The sequence below is a fragment of the Notamacropus eugenii genome, chromosome X (assembly GCF_028372415.1).
Source record: "Notamacropus eugenii isolate mMacEug1 chromosome X, mMacEug1.pri_v2, whole genome shotgun sequence".
In the NCBI taxonomy this organism is placed as follows: domain Eukaryota; kingdom Metazoa; phylum Chordata; class Mammalia; order Diprotodontia; family Macropodidae; genus Notamacropus; species Notamacropus eugenii.
In genome coordinates, this window is record NC_092879.1 from 101,472,925 (window position 1) to 101,496,906 (window position 23,982).

The window sequence follows — 23,982 nt, forward strand, 5'->3', positions numbered from 1 at the left end:
AGTCACATAGCCTCCATTATACTAACATTGGTCACACCCATCATCACTCACATGTACATACTATGGCACATACATGCACATACATAACTTGTTTGTTCATGCACACACAGAGGGACAGTCCAAGTCACACACACACACACACACTCACAGCAGAATTCAGCACCATCCTGGCACATAGTAACCACTTAGATGCCTGGTTCATTCATTCGTTTTCATTCATTTACTTATAAATAGAACTGCTTGTGTTCTGAGCCTTGTGAACCTATGCACTTGTGGGGTGGCTGTTGATTGACTGGAGGGAGAGGGGAGGAAGGGGAGGTGAATGGGGGAGCTTCACCCCCAACGGCTAGAAGCTCTTTGCAGAAAATAAAAGCTCTAAGCAGTGGGGCTGTACAAAAGAATAGGGGTCGGGAGACTGAGGTTCGAGTCGTCTGGGGGGGGCACTTCAGTTTCCTTCTCCATCAAATAAAGAGACCCTTTGGGTCCTTGGCCCAGGCTCTGTCTATCCCATAGCTCCCCATGCCAGTGGGGCTCTTTCCAGCTTACCCCTGTTATAAAGAAACACATCCACAAATATTAACAAAATAGAAGAGAGAGAGAGAGAGAGAGAGAGAGAGAGAGAGAGAGAGAGAGAGAGAGATTGGGTGTGACCAATGTTAGTATAAGGGAGATTATGTGACTGCCCTGGTGTGTGTGAGAGAGATAGAAAAAGAGAGAGAGAGAGGGAAGGAGGGAGGAAGAGAGCCATCTCATTATCTACCTATTTGTGATTGACTGTCGCATCCACTTGAGTATGGGAGGGTAGGTGTGAGCCTGTCCCAGTGTGTTTGAGTGCTGTACTTAAATGAATGTCTGGGACTGCGGGTGAGGATGCTTTGGGGGGCGGTGTGTATGTGTGTGTGTGTGCGTGTGTGTGTGTGTGTGTGTGTGATTCACACCTACAGGAGTGTATGAGAGAGTGTGCATCTGTTAGTGTGTGTGTGTTTGTGTGTGTGTGTGTGTGTGTGTGTGTGTGTGTGTGTGTGTACGCGAGCGCGTGTGTGTGCGCCTGTGCCTGTGCCTGAGAGAGCTCGGGAGGAGGGAAGGTGGGAGCGCCCAGCCCATCCCAGTCTTTGTCCCCTCCCTCCATCCCCTCCTTCCCTCCCTCCTTCCCTGTCTCTTCTCTCCCGCCGGCCGCAGCAGCAGCAGCAGCAGCCTCCGCTATCTCCCCTGCCTCGGTGCCCCAGCCTCTCCCCGCACTCCCCGCACTCTGCGGTGCCTGGATGCCGGCTCCCGGCCCCGACAGCATGAGAAGCCTCTCCCTTTTGCTCCCGTCTCCCTTCCAAGCCTTTACCAGTGAGTGCCGAGGAGCCCAGGGAGGGCTGGGGAGGGGGCACAGCTGCCTCGGGGCTCTAACCCCAGTAGCTGTGCCTGGGGAGGGGGCACTGCTTGGAACAGCAGCGCCAGGGGTGGGGTGGGGTGGGGGGCGTGCTGGTTCTAGTGTCTCTCTGGAGATGTGGGGGCTTGGAAAGTGGGCAGCGGGAGAAGGCGGGGTGGGCTCCGACCCCACATCTCTGCGCTCTGAGAGGGAAGGGGCCCGGCTTTCCGGGGAATTTTCTCAAACCACAGACATAGGCAGGCGACTCTCCTCCCCCGGGAATTAAAGGAGGGTCTTCTGCCCATCCCAGAGTGAGGAGGGCTGGAAGGGGCAGGGCGGCCCCCCCAGAGCTCAGGGCCACTTCTGGAGCCCAGCCCTTCCCTTCTATGGGGCTGGAGAAGGGGGAGGGAGCTGCTGGCAGGTAGCAAAGACAAGAGATGCAGGCTCTTAAGTGGCCAACCAGTGCCCACTCCTCACCCCCAGCCCTGCTGCACTTCCTTCCTTTGAAAAAGGCTATTTGCTGTTCAGATGAGAACATGGCAAGGTTCAGGTTAGGAAAGGACTGAGCGGGCTAGTCCCACCCGTTATTTGACAAATGAAGAAACTGAGGACAGAAAGTCAAATTCTATTCCCAAATTCTCACAGGTAGAGGAAGCAACAGGAGCAGAGACTGGAACCCAGGGCCTAGGGTCCTCTGCTCCCAAATGTGGGGAGCCAGTGAAGACATGGTCACTCTGTGAGTAACATGACATCTGACCTAAAGACAGACACAGAGAGGGAGAAAAAGAGACAGACAGACATACAGAGAGGGAGACAGACAAATAGAGACATTGAAACATCAAGAAAGGGAGAGAAAGAAAAGATGAGACAAAAAAGAGTGAGAGACAGAGCCAGAGAGACTGGGAGGGACACAGAGAGAGAGAAATGGAGAGAGCAGCTAGTCAGATGCACCTTGTAAATTACAGGTCACTTTCCTCACTCCAGCCAGTGGAAACAGGGAATCCAAGTGGCATCTCCTTTTGGCAGATGTACAGAGAAATTTGGAAAGGTAAAGCAATCTGCCCACAGTGTCACAGTCAGGAAGTCATTGCCCTGGGTCTCACCGCTGATAGGGATATAGGCAAGATATGCTCAGAGCTTCCTGACTCCCACTATGTATCTCTCCTATTGGTATTACCTGATGTCAGAATTCTCACAACACCTCTATAGACAATGCAAGCAGGATCATCCTTGTTCTATACAGAAATGCCCAAATGGCAAAGTAAGGAACAAATCTAGATCTTGATGCCAAGCTGTTTCTTTCTTCTAAAGAATGGCAATCAGCATTAGAGCTAATAGGGACATCAGAGCTCTTTTTGTACAAATGAGGAAACTGAGGCTTAGAAAAGGAGAGCAACAGGTGGTTTTTTAAATTATTTGCAGGAAATCATGGTTAAGAGGCTTGCCCAGAGACACTCAACTAATAAGTGTCTAAGGCCAAATTTGAACTAGGGGCCTCCCAACTTCAGGGCTGGGGCTCTATCCACTGCACCACCTAGCTTCACCTCCACAGGTGGTATTTCAGATTATCAAAGCATTTTACATAACTGTTTCATTTGTAACACTCCCTGTGGGTTAGGGGAAGTGGGTTAGGCCACAGTGGGGAACCTGTGGTCTCGAAGCCACACATGGCCCTCTAGGTCCTCAAGTGCTGCCCTTTGACTGAATCCAAACTTCTCAGAACAAATCCCCTTCAGAAAAGGATTTGTTCTATAAACCTTGAACTCAGTCAAAGGGCCACACCCGAGGACCTAGAAGGCCACCAGGTTAGGCATTCTCATCATCCTCATTTTGCAGATGTGGAAATGAGGCTGAGAGAAAGTGAAGTGATTTTTCTTAGGGCCCCAGAAATAGGAAGTGTCTGAAGTGGATTGAAATCCAGGACTTCCTGAATTGCCCAAGACCACAAAGATTGTGTCTAAATCCCCCGAGGCTCTGCTTCTACCCTTCTGGGTTGGCTCTGCGGCGTTGCTACCCCATTCTATTAGACTTGAGGCCACTCCTGGACATCGCTTTGTCCACACTGTATATTCCCTTCTCTGTGTCCCTGTAGTTTCTTCCTATTGGTTTTTAGGGAATCCTCAGTACCTACCCCAGTGCCAGGCACACAGGGGCCACCTAATAAATACTTCTTGAATATGACAATACTGCTGTGGGGATGGAGGCTGCAATGAAGGGTGGGTGCCCCCCCCACCTCTGCCTCCTCCAAAGCTGGGACTCAGTATACTCCTGACATACATCCCGATAGAGGGGGAAAACAAGAGGACAGAACTCTGAGGATGTGAGTTCTAATCTCAACTCCAATACCTGTGCGGCCTTGGTAAGCCCCTTCCATGATGTGGGCCTTTGTCTCCTCATCTGAGTGAGGAAGGTGATGGACAAGATGCTCTCTGTCACCCCCAAGTCACTCTCATTATTTCTTGTCCAGTTGGCTTTGGGATTTGGCTCCATCTTCACTCCCTTCTGAAGGACCATCTTTTAGAAAAAGCAATAGAGAAGAGTTTTCGGGAAGCGTTTCTCGGGCCCATGTGCTGATAAAGAGCTTCCCAGAAAGGCGATGGACTGCCCCAGGAGGGAGGACTGCAAGAGGAGGTTCTTTCTCTGTACTAGTTGACCAAGATGTCCTGAGGTCTCTCCCAGTGCTGAACTCTGGGTGTCTGCTTTGGCCCTCTTCTTTGACCTTTTAGCCTGGCTTTGGGTACTGCCTTTCCAAGGATAACATAAGCCAGGACCAGTGTGAATCCCTAATTTCCTGAGAGTGAGTCCCCCAGCTGGGGCTGCCCATCATTCTCCACAGACTGGGCCTGGCCCTTTGCTGGCTCCACAGGTTGGAATTCTTGGATACTGGAGGCCTTAGCTGTAACCCCTAGGAAGGACCAGGAGGTGGCTGATAGAGTGGTTGTGACCTTGGACAAGTCATTTCCAGTTCTGGGCTTTGGTTTAGTCTTCTGTAGCAGGTGTCAAAATGTAGGTGGCGCTGTCAGGGAGTGCATTCCTTCAACAGGTAGAAATGTCCAAGCTTCATAGGCAGTTCACAAGGCTGTGGGAATGTGAACACAAAAGCAGTCCCCGCCCTTAAGGAGTTTACATTACAGGCCACAGAGGGAGGGAGGGAGAGAGGGAGGGAATGGCTGGGTTCTGACCTGACCCGACATCTTCTCTGTGTGAGGAGCACCCTTGATGAACAATCCAAAGGAGCTGGGGAGGGAGGGTGAGCAGCAAACTGCAGACCAGACGGCTGAACAAATGGTGGCGAGAGAGGGCACCAGGGCAGAGGGCTTTCTGGGGTGGAGAAAGGGCAGAGGCAGAAGGAGCACAAGAGGGAATCAGGGCACCCTCGAAGGCGCCCATGACACCCAGGTGAACTGCAATCTGGAGACATTGGCCCCTGGCTGGGGGGTGGGGTCAGGGCGCCTGTGGCTGAAAGGGATGAACTGCCGGCAGCAGGCCCTTTCTGGGCAATGTCATGGCCAGGGCCAGGCTGGCCAAGGAGATTGATGGAGCCCTCCCTGGAAAGGGCTTGGCTCCCCAGCCCAGAAAGTTGGCCTGCTAGGCCTGGGAAAGAATAAATGGTCGGGGAAGACAGTAAATCTGCCTGAGGGCTAAGCACGTTTCCAAGGCCCACAGGATGGAGGAAGATGGATGAGGTGGGGAGTTGGAGCAGAGGGAAGACATGTGTGTGTTGGGGGGAGGGGGGTGTCTGGTAGGATCTAGGCTCTTCTACCTAAGCAGGGTCACAGGGTCTGCTGAAAACCCCTCACTCACGCTCCCCACAGACACTTCTGTTCCCTCCCTCTCTGTCCTGTGCAGCTAGGTTTCCAAAGGAGAAGAAAACTGTGGCTGGCCTGGCCTCTCTCTGGGCAAGTCCTTTAGGCTCCAGGACTTTCAGCCTAACCCTCCTCTGGTCCCACACTCAGGACTTAGACAGTGTTGGATCTTTGCACCTCTGACATGCTCAGAGTTCCTTCATTTTGCTCATGCTATCTCCTTGATCCTTCAGCTAGGACATGAGCCCAGGCCACTGAATCAGGCCCCCAATGCTAGGGTGGCCTTCTGCAGGAGCAGGAAAATGGAAAATATCACTGAGAGACCCCTCCTTCTCTTCTTCCTCCTTCCCCTCCTCCTTCTTTTCCTCTTCTTTCCTCTCAGTCCTTTGCCCTCTCTTCCTCACTTTTCTCCTCCTTTTCCTTTTCCTATTTTCCTTCCATCATTGGCATTTTGAAATAATACTGTCTCCGATTTTTAGAAAATGAGTTCCTCAAGTCAGGAGCCAGGCCCCTTGGGTTTACTAAACCTCCCAGTCTTCCATTCTCAATAAATATTGTTCTGAAACAACCCCCCTCCCACACACACACACTCATACATGGCCACCACACACTCACACATGGACAAATTCTAATAGCACAGATATGTGCGTACAGAGACTGGCCTTGGCCTGAGCCCTGGAGATGGAAGCAGAAAGCAGAGGGAAGAGAAGGTGAAAGGACCTTCCAGAGGAGGCCGGCTCAAGTCTCCCCCTTGTGCCCCTGCTCCCAAGTCCAGGGGTTGCCCTCTGTATAAAAAGCCTGCACAAGGAGTAAGTGACCACACAACATCCCAGGCCAAGGCCAACAAGGCTAAGGTCAACACAAGGAGACAGAGTTCAGCTGGTCACTTTTCAGATGGGCTCCCTTTCTCTTGGCAAAGCAGGTTACCACCATGACAATGCCAAGTCCAGGTGTGTGTGTGTGTGTGTGTGTGTGTGTGTGTGTGTGTTTAGGGGTGAGGAGACCCTAAGGAGAAGCCCTTAGAGGGGGTCAAGGAGTAAGGGCAAAGGATAGAAGAGAGGGAAAGGAAAGGGGGAGAAGCTGATGTCAAGGTGACATTAAAGCAATTCATTTTTTTATTTTCAAAGAACAGTAATTATGACTCACATGTAAATAATATTTTATTGTCGCAATCCACTTTCTCACTTGATAATCAAGTGATTAGACCTTTGACCAAAGAAAAGCTAAGTATTCTTCACATATTAGACATTTTAAAAAAGAAAGAAAGAAGGGAGGGAGAGAGAGATAGGGAGAGGAAGGGAGGGGAAGGGAGAAAAAGGAAGAAAAGAGGAAGGAAAGAAACAAGCAAGGAAGGAAGGAATGGTAAGAGGGAGGAAGAGAGTGAGGGAGGGAAGGAGGGCATTTTATAAAAGGATTAGCAAAGCCATTTGAGGCAGACACTCATGATCATAAGCTGGCAGGTCCCCTGTAATCTAGGTTATCCTGAAGCACTGTTACCTCCTTCCTTCCCTCCTTCTTCCCTCCCTCTTTTCTTCCCTCCTTCCCTCTCTCCCTCCTTCCTTCCCTCTTCTTCCCTCCTTCCCTCCTTCCTTTCCTCCTTCTTTCCTCTCTCCCTCCTTCCTTCCCTCCTTTCTTTCTTCCTTCCTTCCTTCCTCATTCCCTCCCTCTCTACCTTCTTTCCTTCCTTCCTTCCTTCCCATGGAGCCTGGTAGTTGGTCCTACCAATATCTGTAGACAGGAAGCCTCTGAGCCAGCACAATCTAGCAGCAGGTCCAATAACGAATCATTTTGATGTGGCTATGATTGTCGATGACTCTTCAGGATTTCTGTGATATGAAAAGATCTGTAACATTGACTGGTGACAAAGTCGCGGGTCCTGATCATGTTCCTGTGGTATGTTCGCTATATTCTTCATTCAGTTAGAAGGTAGTTAAAATGAAGGTGTTTTCCCCCATTGAAGCTCATGGATCCCCTGCCTTCTATGGCTCCCTGGTGAAGATCCCCTGTTCTGGTTCCCTTCATGTTACAGAGTAGGAAGCAGAGAGGGAGAACTGAAGGGAAGGGACCTCCTTCCCCAAGGATGAAGAGCCAGTCACTAGCAGCCTCACATGGCTAGAAGCTATGAGCAGTGTCCATGACCATTACTCTTACCAGGTCCTGGGATTCCTCCTTTTTGTAGCAAATCATCACCCCCTATTCCAAGGAATGGGAAGATCAGATCCTACAAACTGACAGGGAAATTTGAAAGGCCAGCTCTGCTTTGGGATGGGGCCAGGAGAGGGCTTGGATCGGGCTGAGGAGAGAGGGAGGAAGGCCAGAAAGATGATCCATGTCGCAGGACTCAGCATGTGCTCCATCCCAAGATGGATCCTCCCTATCTGACTGTGACTCAAAGGGCAATTCCATGGGAAGGAGAGTCTTTCATCTTACCAGCTGCAGAGCACTTCAGCCTGACCCTAACCCAACACCACCATCCAAGATCCCTAATGAGGACTGCAGAGGGGAGCTAATAGGGGCAGAGGGGGAAGCGGAGAGGCAGTCAGTGGGGGACAGCCAAGAATCCCAAATGAATCAGTCAGGCTGGAATTCTGGCCCCAATACAGACTGATAAAACATACTAGTAAAGGGCTGGCCCTGGGTTCATAAGATCAAACGGGCTGCTCAGTCACAGGCAGGTTGAGATATGAAAAGAGATGGAGAGGCTAGAGAAAGTGCTTCCTCCAAGGCCCTGCACCCTTAAATACTGAGCACACAAATACAAGTCATCAAGACAGCCTCTGCCCTCAAGGTGTTTACATTGTAATGGAAGAAGTCAATGCCTGGTGAAACAAGGTCTGCTTTGGCTCCCAACTGATGTGTCAGTGACCCATTTTCCTTGTTCATCATCTCCATTTCTAAATACATTCCTCTCTACTCCCAAACCTGTTCTCTGGACAGAGAAAGCTCTTAAGCAAAGCCAACCAACCCAGCAATTCCATTTACAGCATCTGTGGTGGGCTGCACCCATACCCTGCCTCCACCCCATGTCTTCCCTGAGGCCAAGGTCTGGTCATTAGAATCCCACTGGCATTAGCAATTTCTTTATTTGCCTAGAGCCATTGTACATGCTATTTTTCAGGTTCTGCCTTCTTCCCTCATGCTTCCTACAAATTTTTGCATGTTTCTGTGAATTCTTGATGTCTGTTCTGCCTTAGAAAAGACACGATGGTCCCATGAATATATCCCAATGTGTTCAGTCCTCTCCTCTGATGGGCAGCTGCATTTTTCTACTTCTTTGCTGCCACATTTGGGGGAAGGAGCCATAAATGAGGTGGGTACTTTCAGCCTTTGGAAGAGATGGGTTCACTTCATTCTCATAAAAGATTGTGGCAGGGTTTTGTGAGCCATGAAGCACTAAAGGACCATGATATCATGGTACCGGAAGGGTATCACTAGGCAAGTGTGATTGGTTGTTCTCCATGGCCCATGGTAGCAGATCTTGACTGACTTCTTTAGAAGGAGGTAAGAGCACAGTGGGGGTTCTCCCCCTGCTGACTTCTTGTCTGCTACTACAGGCCACTTAACTCTTGAGTACACGATACCCTGCCCCATTTTGCCCATCCTTTGAGCCACTTGATTCTTCCCTGGCACATACTGAACTTACCTGGGACTCGAGATGGAGAAGGGATAAAGAAGGGCAGACACTCTGGCATCTAAGAGCTGAGGGGCACCGGACTCCCAAGGATTGGTGAGATCAGCAGAATCAGCCCAGGCAGGACATCAGCCAGGTTCCCCAGGATAGAGAGGTAATGTGGATTGAGCCCTGGGCTTAGGAAGACCTGGTTTCAAAATTCCACCTCCCATGCTTACTAGAGGTGTGATTTATGAGTAAGTCACTTACCTGATGTATGCCTCAATTTGCCCATCTGTAGAATGTGTCTAATAACACCTGCAGTATTCACTTTGTAGGCTCATTGTGAGGTTCAAATGAGAGAAAATACATTAAGTGCTTTGCAAATCATAGAGCAGTTTGATAAGGTCCCATGTTCCTTCACAGTCTGTCATGGTAAAAATATTGATTTTTTTTTCTTTGCCACAGAGAGCAAGGTGGGAAGGAGGGCTACTTGGAGGTCAGTTTGGGTTAGATATGCGAGCTGAGTGTGAGTGAAGAGTTGAAGGAAACAAGGAAAAGGGGAGGAGTAGAGGAGGTGAGAAATAGAATGAGTTTAACATGGCTACAGGACAGGTGGTTTGTGATGTCCATTTGGCAGCTGGTGAGGTGAGACCAGAGTTCAGGAGAGAGGTGAGGTCTGGATAAATAAATCTGAGAATAGTTTCCATAGAGAAAATCATTAAACCCATGAGAGCTAATGAGCTTACCAATAGATGTAGTATAGAGTGAGAAGAGAAAAGGAGCAAGGACAGACTCCTTGGGGAAGCACCCAGGTACTGAAACTGACTTAGGAATATCCAGCAAAGGACACTGAGAAGGAGTTATCATGGAGGTAGGAGGAGAACCAGGAGAAACGGATGTCCTAAAAGCCTAGAGAGAAGAAGGAATTCAGGAGGTCAGGGGCATCAGCATAGTCAGAGGCTCTAGAAATATCAAGATCAAAAATTGAAAAAATGGCATTAGACTTAGCAAGAAAGAAAAACATTGAACAAATTCTAGAGCATCAGAAGTCACAAAATGACAGAGTGAAAGAGATTTCCAGCCTAAGGCAACCTGGAAGGCCAACAGGAAAGGTCTATCCCACCGGGCACGAGCAGAGTGCAGCACAGTATGGGTGATGCCATGGCAAGGACAGGACTGGAGCAGCTTCAAGGTGCCACTGGCAGCGGCTGTGGGTCACAGATTCCTCAACTCACAAATGCCAAAGACAGCTTCAGAGGTCAGTGAGAAAGCTCTTTCACTTGGGTGAGAAGGGAGCGCAGTCATCTAGCCCCAGCCCCAGGCAACAACAGCTTCCATTGTTGAGACCCCAGCCTAAAGCCCCTGAGGGAACTGAGCAGCTGATCTGAATCTCAGCCCTGAGTGGCTGCCCTGGAGTGAGGAGGAATGCTGGCGTGGTGGAGCTGGTGGAGGCTCTGGAGAGGAAATCCTGCTCACAGATCAGAGGACAGGCCAGGAGAGGAATAAACTCCTCTCCCCTGATTGTGCCACCTTGGAGGAACTAAGAATTTACAGGTCCCCAGAGTATACCCTCCCCTTGACAAAGAACTCAAAAGTCAAGTGATTAGCTGGGAAGATACACAAAAAAGGGGAAAGAATAAGACAATAGAAGGTTACTTTCTTGGTGAGCAAGTATTTTCTTCCACCCTTTTGGATGAGGAGGAGTAATGCATGCCATCAGAGGAACACCTAGGGGTCAGGGCTTCTGCATCCAAAACCTCCAAAGTGGATGTGCAGTGGTCTCAGGCTATGGAAGAGTTCAAAAAGGATTTTGAAAATCAAGTAAGAGAGGTGGAGGAAATATTGGGAGGAGAAATGAGAGAGATGCAAGAAAAGCATCAAAAGCAGGTCAACAGCTTGCTAAAGGAGACCCAAAAAAAATGCTGAAGAAAATAACACCTTTAAAAATAGACTAACCCAGATGGCAAAAGAGGTCCAAAAAGCCAATGAGGAGAAGAATGCTTTAATAAGGAGAATTACCCAAATGGAAAAGGAGGTTCAAAAGCTCACTGAAGAAAATACTTCTTTCAAAATTAGAGTGGAACAGATGGAGGCTAATGACTTTATGAGAAACCAAGAAATTACAAAACAAAAACCAAAAGAATGAAAAACTAGAAGGTAATGTGAAATATCTCATTGGAAAAAACAAGTGACCTGGAAAATAGATCCAGGAGAGACAATTTAAAAATTTATGGGACTACCTGAAAGCCATGATAAAAAAAAAGAGCCTAGACATCATCTTTCATGAAATTATTAAGGAAAACTGCCCTGATATTCTAGAGCCAGAGGGCAAGATAATTATTGAAAGAATCCACTGATCACCTCCTGAAAGAGATCTGAAAAGAAAAACTGCTAGGAATATTGTAGCCAAATTCCAGAGTTCCCAGGTCAAGGAGAAAATAATGCAAGCAGCCAGAAAGAAACAATTCAAGTATTGTGAAAATACAATCAGGATAACACAAGATCTAGCAACTTCTACATTAAGGGATTGAAGGGCTTGGAATGTGATACTCCAGAAGTCAAAGGAACTAAGACTAAAACAAGAATCACCTACCCAGCAAAACTGAGTATAATACTTCAAGGGAAAAATTGTCATTCCATGAAATAGAGGACTTTCAAGCATTCTTGATGAAAAGACCAGAGCTGAATAGAAAATTTGACTTTCAAACACAAGAGTCAAGAGAAGCATGAAAAGGTAAACAGGAAAGAGAAATCATAAGGGACTTTCTAAAGTTGAACTGTTTACATTCCTATATGGAAAAATAATATTTGTAACTCTTGAAGCTTTTCTCAGGATCTGGGTAGTTGGAGGGATTATACACACACACATATATAGACAGAGGGCACAGGGTGAGTTCAATAGGAAGAGATGATATCTAAATGAATAAAATTAAGGGGCGAAAGAGGAATATATTGGGAGGAGAAAGAGAGAAATGAAATAGAGCAAATTATCTCTCATAAAAAAAGGCAAAAATAGATTTTTCAATAGAGGGGAAAAGGGGGATGTGAGAGGGGAAAAGTGAAGCCTCATCACATTTGGCTTAAGGAGGGAGTAATATGCACACTCATTTTTGTATGAAAATCTATCTTACACTACAGGAAAGTAGGGGAGAAGGGGGTGGGGGGGATGATAGAAGGGAGGGCAAATAAGAGGAGGGACTAATTAGACGTAGGCACTTTTGAGGAAGGGCAAGGTCAAGGGATAGAATAGAATAGATGGGGCACAGGATTGGATGGAGGGAAATATAGTCTTACACAACATAACTGTTATGGAAATCTTTTGCAAAACTACATATATGCAGCCTATATTGAATTGCTTGCCTTCTCAGTGGGGTTGGGTGGGGAGGGAGGAAGGGAGAGAGGTTGGAACTCAAGGTTTTAGGAACAAATGTGGAGAATTGTTTTTGCATGTAACTGGGAAATAAGAAATACAGGTAATGGGGTATAGAAATCTATCTTGCCCTACAAGGAAAGAGAGAAGACAGAGATAAGGGAAGGGAGGGGTGTGATAGAAGAGAGGGTAAATTGGGGGAAGGGGTAATCAGAATGCGTGGTGCTTTGGGATGGGGAAGGGGAGAGATGGGGAGAAAATTTGAAACTCAAAATCTTGTGGAAATGAATGTCGAAAACTAAAAATAAATAAATTGGAAAAAAAGAAAAACATTAAAATCAGAATAATATATTGTTTGAAAGATGTAGCAAGAAATCACTGATAACTTTGGAAGAGCAGTGCCAGTTGAAGAAATAGGTTGGACAAGAGAGAGCTCATGGTGATTAGCCTCCATTTTCTCCATCCAGTGGTGAAGTCCTCAGGTGAGAGAGTGGCAAGGGGCACAGTCAGGGCCAAAACAAGGGAAGAAGAAAAGGGCTTAGAGCAACTGCTTTGGGAAGATGATGTTTTACTGTGCAACACTGAGAGCCCAATGGAGATTCAATGACAGGGATTTGTGATGGGTCCAGAAGTCATTTCATTTTCTATAAACTTAATCATTAATAAACACATTTCAGTATAAAAAGAACAAAAAGAGTTGTGCAGGAGACCATGATTTCATTTTTTGATGTATATGCCAAATTGAGGAGGGAGGAAAGTCATAACAACATCTCCCCATTTGTGTCTCCTCCTCAACTTCTTTCTTTTCTTCTCATTTAAAAATAACAATCATGTTCTTTCTTCCTTCTTTCCTTCCTTCTTTCCTTTCTTTTCTCTTTATTACTACTCATCCCCCATAGAAGCCCTTTCTTGTAATAGGTATAATAAAGGAAAACAAACCAACACTTTTACCGAGTCTGAAAATGGGTCCCCCATTCTGCATCTCTAGCCTCTTGCTTTTGGCTTCATCAGCAGTAATGATTGGTCACCGGGTTGATCAGAGCTCTAGAAACTTTGAATTTAGTTTCCTTTACATTATTGTGGTTATTATGAAAACTGTTTTCCTCATTCTTCTCATTTCCCTCCCATGCAAAGGTTTCTAAGGTTTCTCTTAATCCATTTTTTTTGAGACTAAGTCTCCCTATTTCCCCCAGGCTGAAAGTGCAGTGGCCACTCATAAGCCCACTCCCATTACTTATCAGAACAGGAGACTCAACCTGCACCATCTTTTCTGACCTGGATGGTTCACCACTCTTTAGACATTTGGTGGCAACCTTCCCTAAATTAGGACTGGACTTGGACACCTAATTGACTTAATCCATCATTTCTTAAAGTACGATAATATTACATTACATTCATATACCACAACTTTTCAGCCATTCCCCAGTTGATGAACACTCCTTTAATTTCTAGTTCTTTTCTAGTACAGATAAATATTTATAAACAAATATATATAATATATATAAATATTCTATACATATGTCTTTTTCCTCTTTCTTTGATCTCTTTGGGATGTGTACCTAGTAGTGGTATCAGTGTTTCAAAGGGTAGGCAGATTGATTTTTTGGGCCTAGTTCCAAATTGTTTTCCAGAAAGGTTGGACCAGTTCACAGTTCCACCAACACTACATTAGTGTGCCTGCTTTCTCACAGCCCTGCCAGCATTTGCCATTTCACTTTTTGTCATCTTTGCCAATCCAGTGGGTGTGAGGTAGAACCTCAAGATTGTTTTAATCTGCATTTCTCTAATTATTAGTGATTTGGAACATTTATTTATAAGGAGATTTATAAGGCAACTTGCTTTTCTTCTTTTGAAAACTGCCTACTTATATCCTTTGTGAGGTAGTTTAATGCCTTCCTTCATCATTCAGCAGCTCAAAAGTATGAGTGGAAGTAATAGGTCCTTATCATCAGTGGAAGAATACATGAAGCTAAATGTCCCCTCCTAAGGGGTACAGGGGAGGTAAGAGGCTAGACTAGATGCCCTCTGAGATTCCCACCCATTCTTAGGTTCTATGGTAATACAAAGAAACAAAAGGCAACTGAATGACTCTAATTTGGGCACTTTGGATAATAGGGTGAAAGGGGGTCCCAAATATACTCTGACCCCACCCTCCTCAACTCTTTTTTTCCTCAGAGTTTCTTCTGATCCTTGGCCTCATTGGAAGCAGCAGCCACCAGGCCTGTCCCCTGGGTCAATTCCCTTGTGGCAACACTACCATCTGCCTTCCTCAGCTCCTTCACTGCAATGGTCATCAAGACTGTGCCAATGGGGCTGATGAAGAAAACTGCGGTGAGGAGCCCAGGCCCCAAACCCTACCCTTTCCCACTCCCAGGTCTCCTCCCCCTCAGCATGGCCCAGACCTGGCCAGACCCTGTGGAGCTGCTGCCTGGCAGTCTGTTAGCTCCAGCTGCCTTCTGTTTTATCCTCTGGGAGTTGGTTGCCCTTCTCTCTGAGGGACATTTTTCACTTGCCCAGGTTCTGCCTCTTGCCTTGAACTCCCTGCTTCCTTGAGAGGGCCTCAGTGCCCTTACCATTCACATGGAATGAATCGAGTGATGGCCCTGCTCACATGTCTTCTTCCTTCTTCCTTCCCTCTGGTCCTTCTAGTGGACAGCAGCGGGTGGCCACACCTCTTGGACCTGCTTCAGAGAACAAAGGGAGGCCGAATGAGGACTGAAGAGAGACTACAGGAGTGCAGTGAGTATCAGGCCTTGGGGCCAGTGCCCCCGCCTCTGAAGCTGAGTCCATCCCCTGCCCCACTCCCTTCATTGCGTTACCTATGCAGCCCCCAGGTATTGAGTTCTGGGCTCTGAGCTAGGGAGACATGGCTGCCAGCCCCACCCTGTGTGGGGTTGTGTGACCCTGGGCAAGTCCCTCAGCTTCTCAGTGGCCCCAGGTGAATCCCTGAGACTGGCAGGAACCTGGACTTGCCCTAGACGAATGAAATCACAGGCTGGACCAAATGAATATACTACTACTAAACAATCCCCTGTGGAGACTGACCTGGCCAAGCCACATGTAGAATATTGTTGTGTTTGTCCGTTCTCAAAGAGGACTGTGACATCAAGATGATGACATGACTTGCAGTTGACTTTGATTTGAGTAAGGGAGGGCTGTGCAAGGTCACCAGCTTCACTTTCTTCTCCTGAGCTATCTGGGTCCACTGGCCTGATATTTATCAGGACAGCTGGAGATGGCCCAGGATGCAATGGGAGACCCTGGCCCTTTCAAGCTAAGGTCTTATCACATTCTCACTTTGAGTGAGATACATTCATTCAATGAATAAGCTTCTATGAGTAGTTACTTAAAGGATGGCCCCTTTAATCAAAAAAAGAAAAAATCAAACTGGAAGAGGAAGACCCTCAGAGTTCCTGGGTAAAAGAGAAACAATTACTATTTAGTAATTTACTAATAGTAGCAGCTAGGTGGCACAGTGGCACCTGCCTCAGAGTCAGGGGGGCCTGAGTTCAAATCTGACCTCTGACACTAGCTGTGTGACCCTGGGCAAGTCACTTAACCCAGATCACCTCCAATAAAAAGAGTACCCATGAAGCCACCACATGAAGGCCCCCAAAGATGGGGAAGTCACTCATCTATACTCTAGTCCTTGTTTGATGGCTCATCCTCTTTAGTCTCACCACTCTTCTGATAACATGGAACATTGTGTGTCCTCCCTGTATAAAGGACTTCTCCCTGGCAGGGACCATAGGTCTGCAAGTCCCTGCCAAATGCCTGTCTTCCATTATCCCAGATTTCTTTTGGCTCTATATGCCCTCCCCTAAGCTCCTCGCCTGTTGCTAGGTGTTGCTAGGCTTTCATTCTCCCACCCTTGAGTTTCTAGCATCCTTTCCCTTTTCTTCCCCATCCATCACCATCATTCTCTATTCCCCAAACCACCAGCCAGCTTCTAGTCTGAAAGGAATCTCAGAGGCCCCCTCCTTACAGTTCAAACCACTGAGGCCCAAAGGTGCTTCATGGCTGTCCCACATTTCTCCCTCTCAAACTAGGGATTTGTAGAATATCGAGTTCCAGCAATGACAAACTGGGATGGGAAGGGACTGGAAACCTCCTCATATGTGGAAGGGTTCAAGGGAACCACCCTGAATCTGGAGCCTGGACCTTGGTTCAAATTCTAGCTTTCCCACCAACTACCTATTTGGCCATAGGCAAGACACTGAAGCTCTCTGGGCCACAGCGTCTTCCTTTGTAAACTGAGGGCAATGGACCCTTCCAACTGTAAGTCTTTGATCCTACAAATCTAAAAAAGAGAAGCCTTATTGAAAGATATGGGATGGGAGTCCTCAAGTATCTGAAGGACTATCAAATGCAAGGAGATTATACTTCCACATGGTTTCAGAAAGGAGTAAAACCAAAAGGAAAGGTCCAGCAGTTGGCACAGTGCCTAGGTCTGATTGCTTGATTGCAGGAGTACAGATAAATATTGGCATAACAATGAAAAATGGAGTTGTGTCAAAGTAGAATGTCCTGTATTGGAAGGAAGGTAGTGAGTTCCCCATGACCAAAGGCCTCTAAGTAGAAGTTGGACCTCATAGAAAGGACTCGATGCTGCCTCTCAGACCCTCCCAACTCCCCAATCCGAGGCTTTGAGGGGTGGGAGCTTTCATCTGCCTCAGTGCCTCTGCTCAGCCTCTTTCCCGTGGGAGGCCCCAGAAAGGGTTCTCAGGTGGCCTTCGTGCAGCCGTTTTTAGCAGATCTTCATTATCTCCTAATTGCCTGATCTTTTCCTACATTTCTTTTGTTAAAGGGGCAGTTTGTTTAATGACTACAGGCTGTGTGTCTCAGGAGGCTTTGAGGCTGCACTGACATCCCTCCTATGCTTTCTGACTCCCCTTCAATTAGTGAGGAACTCAAGGCTTCTCTCCTTCCCTTGTCACCTGCAGCCCTGCCCCGGCGGGCTGGCCCGGACCCCCAAGCTCAGTCCCCACTTTGTTGAGAAGGCTTTTTCTCCCCTGGCTGGGGCTCATCCCCACTACTTTCCAGTTGCTGCACTTCCTTTCTGCCTTCCCTGGTCATTGCCGAAGTTCCCTCTTCCTTGTTTCCCTCTCCTTTCTCTCTATTTCCAGGACAGGGATAATGTGATAAGAAGATCAAATGAGAACTTGGCATAGTGCCTGGCACATAATGGGTCCCACATAAGTGTTACTGTGATTATGATTATTGGCGGCATAACAACTTGCATTTCTGTTGCCTTCTGAAGTGGACAAAGGACTTTCTCCACAAAAGTCTTACTAAGTAGAGAATGGCAAGATTATTCTCACTTTTCAGATGAGGAAACTGAGGCTAAAAGAGGTCAATCCCTTGCCCAAGGTCACATAGATTTGACCCTTCCTATTCCCCAAGCCTCTCCAATGTGCCCGTAGCTCTCTCTGCCTTGGCGCAGAGCTTTTCTCTCTTATTCCAGCTAACTTTAGGGTCATCAGGTATTCTGCCATCTATCAGGGAGGTTTGCAGGTGAGGGCTATGGCTTGCAGGTGAGGGCTATCACTCTTTGGCATTTAGCCCTTTCTCCTCATGGCATGAAGGTGACTCTGGGAGTGCAGATGAAACATTGGCAGGTCCTATAAAGTGGGAGAGGCTCTGACTGTGAGCCTGGAAATGTGCTGTGGAGCTTGTGTCCAAAGACCAGGAAAGAGATCACTCCAACCAGGGAATGAATGCTTATATGCAGACGTGGGGATCTGTGTCGCAGTTGAAAGAGACTTCCAAAGCTGCACAAGAATGCCCACCTTTCAAAACACATCCAGCCAGTGGCTACCTAGGACAAACATTTCCCAAGTTCTGTCAAGGTGCTATCCTGGTGTCTGTGGGGATATACAGATGTGAAAACAGTAGCCTGCCCTCAAAAGGCTTACAACCTAATTAAATGTAAGATAAGCCATACAAAATGCTGGATATAGCGTGAGAAGATCAAAGTCCCAACTCTGCTGCTTAGCACCTCTGTTTTCTTCAGTAGCACAAAAGGGTTAGCATAGATGGACTTCAAGATCACAGAAGATGCTGGGGAGGGGGGAAGGTCACATGCAGAAGGGAAAGGGGGGGATGCTGAGCTCTCATGAACACCCCACAGGAGGTTTCCATCTGTCTGTTGCTCCCCAGCGTCTCTTCGATCCTCCACTCAGATCCTCTGCCAATGTCTTTCTGGCAGCACGGAGATGCCATGGCACAGGGGCCTGGGAGGAAGGACCCGTTCATGTAGTATGAGTGTGTGAATGGTCTATGTCATGTGGGAGCGAATGGGTACATGGGGGAAAAGTGTCAATTTTCTGCGATCTTGAAGTCCTTCTATGCTAACCCTTTTGTGCTACTGAAGAAAACAGAGGTGCTAAGCAGCAGAGTTGGGACTTCACAACAAACACCCCTGAGAGGTGAATTTGGCTCATTTTATGGAGGCAGAAACTGGAGTTCAGAGAGAAAAAGAGAGAGAGACAGAGAGAGAGAGAGAGAGAGAGAGAGAGAGAGAGAGAGAGACAGAGACAGAGACAGAGACAGAGAGAGAGAGAGAGTCACACAGTGACTCGGTGTTAGAGATGTCTCAAATTCAGCTCCCATGGCTATAGATGCCAAATTCTTGCCCCAGTCCCACACTACCTCAAATAAGGGAGATTGTAAAACACACAAAATGTAAGGAAAGCCTACCTAGACCTGGGGCCTCATCCTCTAAGCTCCCTGATCTAAACAGAGAAGCCAGCCCAGCTTCCATGACTATTCAGACCCTGTCCCCATGCTTCTCGAGTCTGCAATGGGGCCAAGTCTTGGAGCCTCTGACATGGCTGGGGCCAGTTAACAGATCCCAGTTACTTAGAATAATCCATTTCTACCTACTGCCTCCCAGGGTTGGTGTAGGAGTCTTCAGATGCTAGAGAAATGAAACCTAAGGTGCCAATTCTTGGCCTAGAGACAGAGGGATGGATGAAATGCCCTCTGAGGGAGCTGGAACAGTCAGCATGAGAGCCCTTCTCTGGAACCCTGAGCCCTTCACCAGCTGTGCAACTTCTGAAGTTTCTCTCCTTGAGCCCCAGGGCCCTCTGTTCTCTCATTCCCAGGACTAGAGTTCTACCCCAAGGAATGCAAGTGCTGGGGACAGACGGTTGACTGCATGGCACAGGGGTTGAGCGGGGTGCCAATGGACTCTGACAAGAACAACGTGTCTCTTCTGTGAGTCTCAAGCCTGGCATTGGGAGCATAGGGAGACTGCAGGTAGAGATCTAGGTGACCCAAGCTGGATAGACAGGGCTGCCCAGGCGTGAGCCGCTCCAGCCATCCCCAGATGGCACCCTATAGACCCTTTTCCACTCACTCTCAACCAGGAACACAAATAGGGGCAGGAGTGAAGGGTCACCACCTTACAGTCTCCCTCCTCCCCCCTGCCCTCTCCGAAAAAAATAGGACAATGTCGCAAGACCACAGAAAAGATTGTGGAAGGACAGAGTCAACCCATTTCTTAGAAGCCTGCCCCAGGGCCCTACTGCTCCCTGAGAGATGCCCCCCACTGCGCTGTGGGGCCCAATTTGGAGGGGGATGCTATGAGCCCACTCACAAGGGAGAAGGAGGTGGCTGGGAATGTGGAGAGGGCCTCTCTTGGAACCTTTTGTCTCCTTATCTACAGGAACCTCCAGAATAATCGAATCCACCAGCTTCAGGACAAGCAGTTCGTCGGCTTCCAGAGCCTGGAGGGCCTGTGAGTAGAGCTCACCCACTCCCCCCACTCCCTCCACCAGAGCCTTTGCCATTCCCCTTAGCCTCAGCCCTGGCTAAGCCATCCTTCTCGGCCTTATATGACTATTACCTCCAGCAGAGGGTACTTCTCCCACCCGTGTGCTGGGTTCTTCCCTTGAGACAAGGAGAGTGAACAACTGGGGTGGGACTCTAGCGCTGAGGGGTGCCTGTGTGGAATTGGGAGGGGGGACTGGCTTCCAGCCTGCACACCTGTGTCTCACTGCCTGCTCCCACTCATCTGAGTGGCCAGCAGGGCCTCTGCCTTGGTGGGTGTGAAGCTGGGCCCAGGGGAGGGGAGGGCAGGCGCTCAGAGGCCTGTGGCTGCTACTCCCATCCCTCTTCCAGGCCCAGCTCCAGACAGACTAAGTCAAGTCAATGATCTTTCATTAAGGTGAAAGCCTGTACTAAACTCTGGGAATGCCAATAAAGGCCGGAAAAGGAGGCAGTCTGAGCCCTGAAGGCGCTTACAATCTGACCAAGGAAGACAATACATCAAAGAGAGCTTGGGGAAAGTGCCCCAGAGGGGATTGGGGGAGAAAGTGACCTGGAGAGGCAGGGGCAGGGGCAGAGCCCAGAGAGGAATGGAGGAGTGAACATGACTTGGCCTGGGCACTTTCCTTCAAATGGAGGTCTGACAGGAACTGACTAGTGAGAGAAAGGAGCCAAAGGTATCTTCAAGAATGAGAAAGCTATTGAATCATGGTGAAGACAGAAGTTTAAAGAGTCAGGAGTGGAACCCAGAGATAATGAAGGACCAAGAATAGACTGACTACCGTGGGGGGTGGGGTATGGCAAATAGAAGGGGGCGTTCTGATTGGGGGTCACTGAAATCAGGTGATTTTTATCTGAGAGAAAAGAAGCTTGGCATCCATGAGGGCAGCAGGGAGTGGGGGAAATTGGGAAGGAACACATGCATGCAGAGAGTCACCACATGGAAGGGAGCATTGGCTCATCTTCTTGAGCCCAGAAGGCAAAGCACAGGTGGATGGTACAGAGAGGCTGATTTTGGCTTAGTTGGAAGAAAACTTACCTCGGAAAGATCTCTCCAAAATGGGCTGCCTTGGAAATGAATGAGATCCTCACTGCTCTGGGTCTGTCCTCAAAGAGGAGGCTGGGTGCTCCCTTGCCAGGCATAGTGCAGAAGCAATTCCTGTTCAAGTGGGTGTAGACTCCTCTAATGGCCCTTTTACCTCAGAGAGTCAGTGAACAAATGGTGAGCTCCTTCCTCATCTCTAGAGCTCTGAGGTAAAGGAGCTTCTTCGGGTATAGGATGAAGTCCCTGAGGATTCTGTGATACTTTGCTTCTGGGCTGAGAGGCTCAAAATTGAGACCAGCAATGTACCTCACAGCCTTAGTGGATCTCTTCAGTGTGGCTATACCCTCCACCAGTGCAGGTCACACCTCACTCTTGGCTTTCTGTCTGTTATTTGTGTCCACTCATTCTCACAAACCCTCCCGAAAGGCTCTTCCTAACTTGACTGAGGCCTTCTAAGCTCTTTGGGTATCACCATTGGTCAGGCTACAGACCTTTGGGCTACCCACCTCATATTCTTTGCTCTTTCCCCCCGACCTAACCACCTCCCTTCCTCATGATTCATTTCCTGAATGACATTTTCCATGCCACTCCTGGCACACAAGTCATCTTTGCAATGATTCGAGGAGCCTCATTACATGCCCCCAGCCCAACTGCCATGATTTCTCTTTACTGACAGTCTGGATTCTTGAGAGTGATATTATAGCCACACAGCTTCACTAGGAGAAGCTTGGGCTCACTGAAGTTCTCTACAGTTTTTCAAACCCAACCTCTGGTCCCACTCTGGGCATCCATGATGATACTGGGGAACCCTTGTTGACTCAAAACATGGCTGCCTCCTTTTGTATGTTGTTCTATCATTGTAGAACTAAGTTATCTCTGAAGCTGCATCTATCAAGGAATTTTGTGTCAACTAACCATATACATTGGAGACCCTTGTGTGGGAGGCTGCATCCTGCTCTATCAAAATCAAATGCATTTTTGTAGTCAGGAAACAGAAAACTCACTAGGATCTTGGAGCCTCAATTAATAGTGTGACTATTACGATGCAGTTGGCTATAGACCTTTTTTATTTTTTAATAAAAGCCTGGCCTTTGCCTTTGTATATTTGCCTTAAAGGTTACCTGGTGGGTAATGGGTGGAGTCCAAATGGAAACAACTTTCCAAACAATTTTCTAGAAACAAAAAAGAGGTGTATAGCTCAGTTGCCAGTATATCCTCAGTCATCGTTTTGTTATTAGACTATCCACGATTGCTTCCATTCTTTTAGCATCTCTGCCTCTTTAACAGATCCTCCAAATTGACACTGACGTACCTTCCAAATTGTGCTGCAAAATCGTGGTTTCTTCTGTGTTTTCTTGGTCACACTCAACCTGACTTCATCTTTTTAAATGCCACTCCCCTTTCCTTGCAAGCATCAAGCAGTGGAGTCGGAGAGTCCAAATGTGGCAGCTTCACTGCCATTGATGATGAAAATCAATTTCTGTAAAATGTTTCACTGTGTCATCGTTTTCATCTTTTCATATTTATCGATAGATACTTTGTGACATGACTTATTGGCTTGTTTTCCCTCCACTACTTTTCAACCTTATGTGAATCTTCCACTTTCCTTGGCTTCCCCATCTCTTACTTGATGAGTAGATCAAGTCTTTGCTGATGAAATTTCTATTCTTTTGATTTCTTCACTTATCTAGCCTAAAGAAGGGCAATAATTGGAGTCAATATCTTTAATCAGTTTTCCATTTTTCAGAGTGAACAACTTGTTCAATTGGAGCCCACTGCAAATGCTTATCATACTTTTCCTTACCTTTTGATTTGACCACTATCCCAGCTAATCCATGGTCTGTCCATAGAAAGGTGCTTGTGCCCTGACTCCCCCATCCATAATCAGCGATTCTCTGTTACAGCTGACATGCTATTCAGGGCTCAGCCTATCCAGCAACTTCAAACCCTTCTTGAAGAGAGTATTTGCTTGTGCGACTCTAGGTATTCCGAGTCATCTACGAGTTTCAGCATCTTTCATTTCCCAATCCTAAGCCATGTTTTCCAATTTTCTTTTCTCCCCTCCTACATGGCTGCCTTTGCATGAAGATCACCAAGCATCAAGGCTGTAAATGTTGATTCTTTTCAGAAGACTTAGTCAAATTCTACCTAGATTTTCTCCACTTTCCATCCACAATTATCTGAGATATCTAAGGGTGCCCTGGCCACTGGACACTCAATGAAATCAACTCCTTTGTTTCTCTTCTTTGAGTCATCCTTCATTTGGCAGCATCTGTTTTCTGGCTCCTGGTTCATATCAACAAGAATGTCAATGTGGACATGCTTCAGTTCCTCTGGTAGTATTTCAACATGATGGTCATTGAACAAAGGTCTTCCAGTCAGAAGACCAGAAGTTAATGTTCTGTGCATAATGCTAAGATTCACTCCATGTTTAGACTCTCCTCTTTTTCCCCACCTGGATTGATGGTCATTTTAGAATTTCCCTTGCCTTTTCTCCCTTCACAGCATCTCTTGTATGCGTCCCCTTTTCGCCACTCATGTTGCTACCTCTCCCCCAGACTATTTCAGCAGCCTCCAGGTTGGTCTCCCTGCCTCAACTTCTTCTCCACTCCAGCCCTATCCTATATTCAACTGACAAAGTGATCCTCCTGAAATCCAGGTGTGACCATGTCACTTCCCTACTCAATAAACTCCAGTGGTTCCCTAGTGCTTCCAGAATCAAATAGAAAATCTTCCATTTGGCTTTCAAAGCCCTCCACAACCTGGTCCCTTCCTACATTTTCTGTCTTACCACCCCTTCCTCCCCTCCATGTACTCTACAATTCAATGATACTGTCCTCCTGGATGTTCTTTGCACACCAACCTCCATCTCTCAACTCTGAGCATTTTCTCTGGCTGGCCCCCATGCCTGGAATGCTCTCCCTCCTCATCTCTGCCTCCTGGCTTTCTTCCAGATCTAACTTGATAGTGACCTATCCAGGTCCCCCTTAAGGCTGGTGTCTTCCTTCTGTTCATTCACTC

At 47.5% G+C, this 23,982-nt stretch overlaps 1 long non-coding RNA gene across 1 annotated transcript; it reads left to right on the top strand.

The window, feature by feature from the left end:
• Positions 1 to 14,799: 14,799 nt before the first annotated feature.
• On the top strand, positions 14,800 to 19,887 carry LOC140515261 (uncharacterized). The gene is made up of 3 exons (XR_011970918.1): positions 14,800 to 14,885; positions 19,253 to 19,364; positions 19,816 to 19,887. It is a non-coding gene; the product is annotated as an uncharacterized lncRNA (long non-coding RNA).
• The last annotated feature ends 4,095 nt before the right edge of the window (positions 19,888 to 23,982 follow it).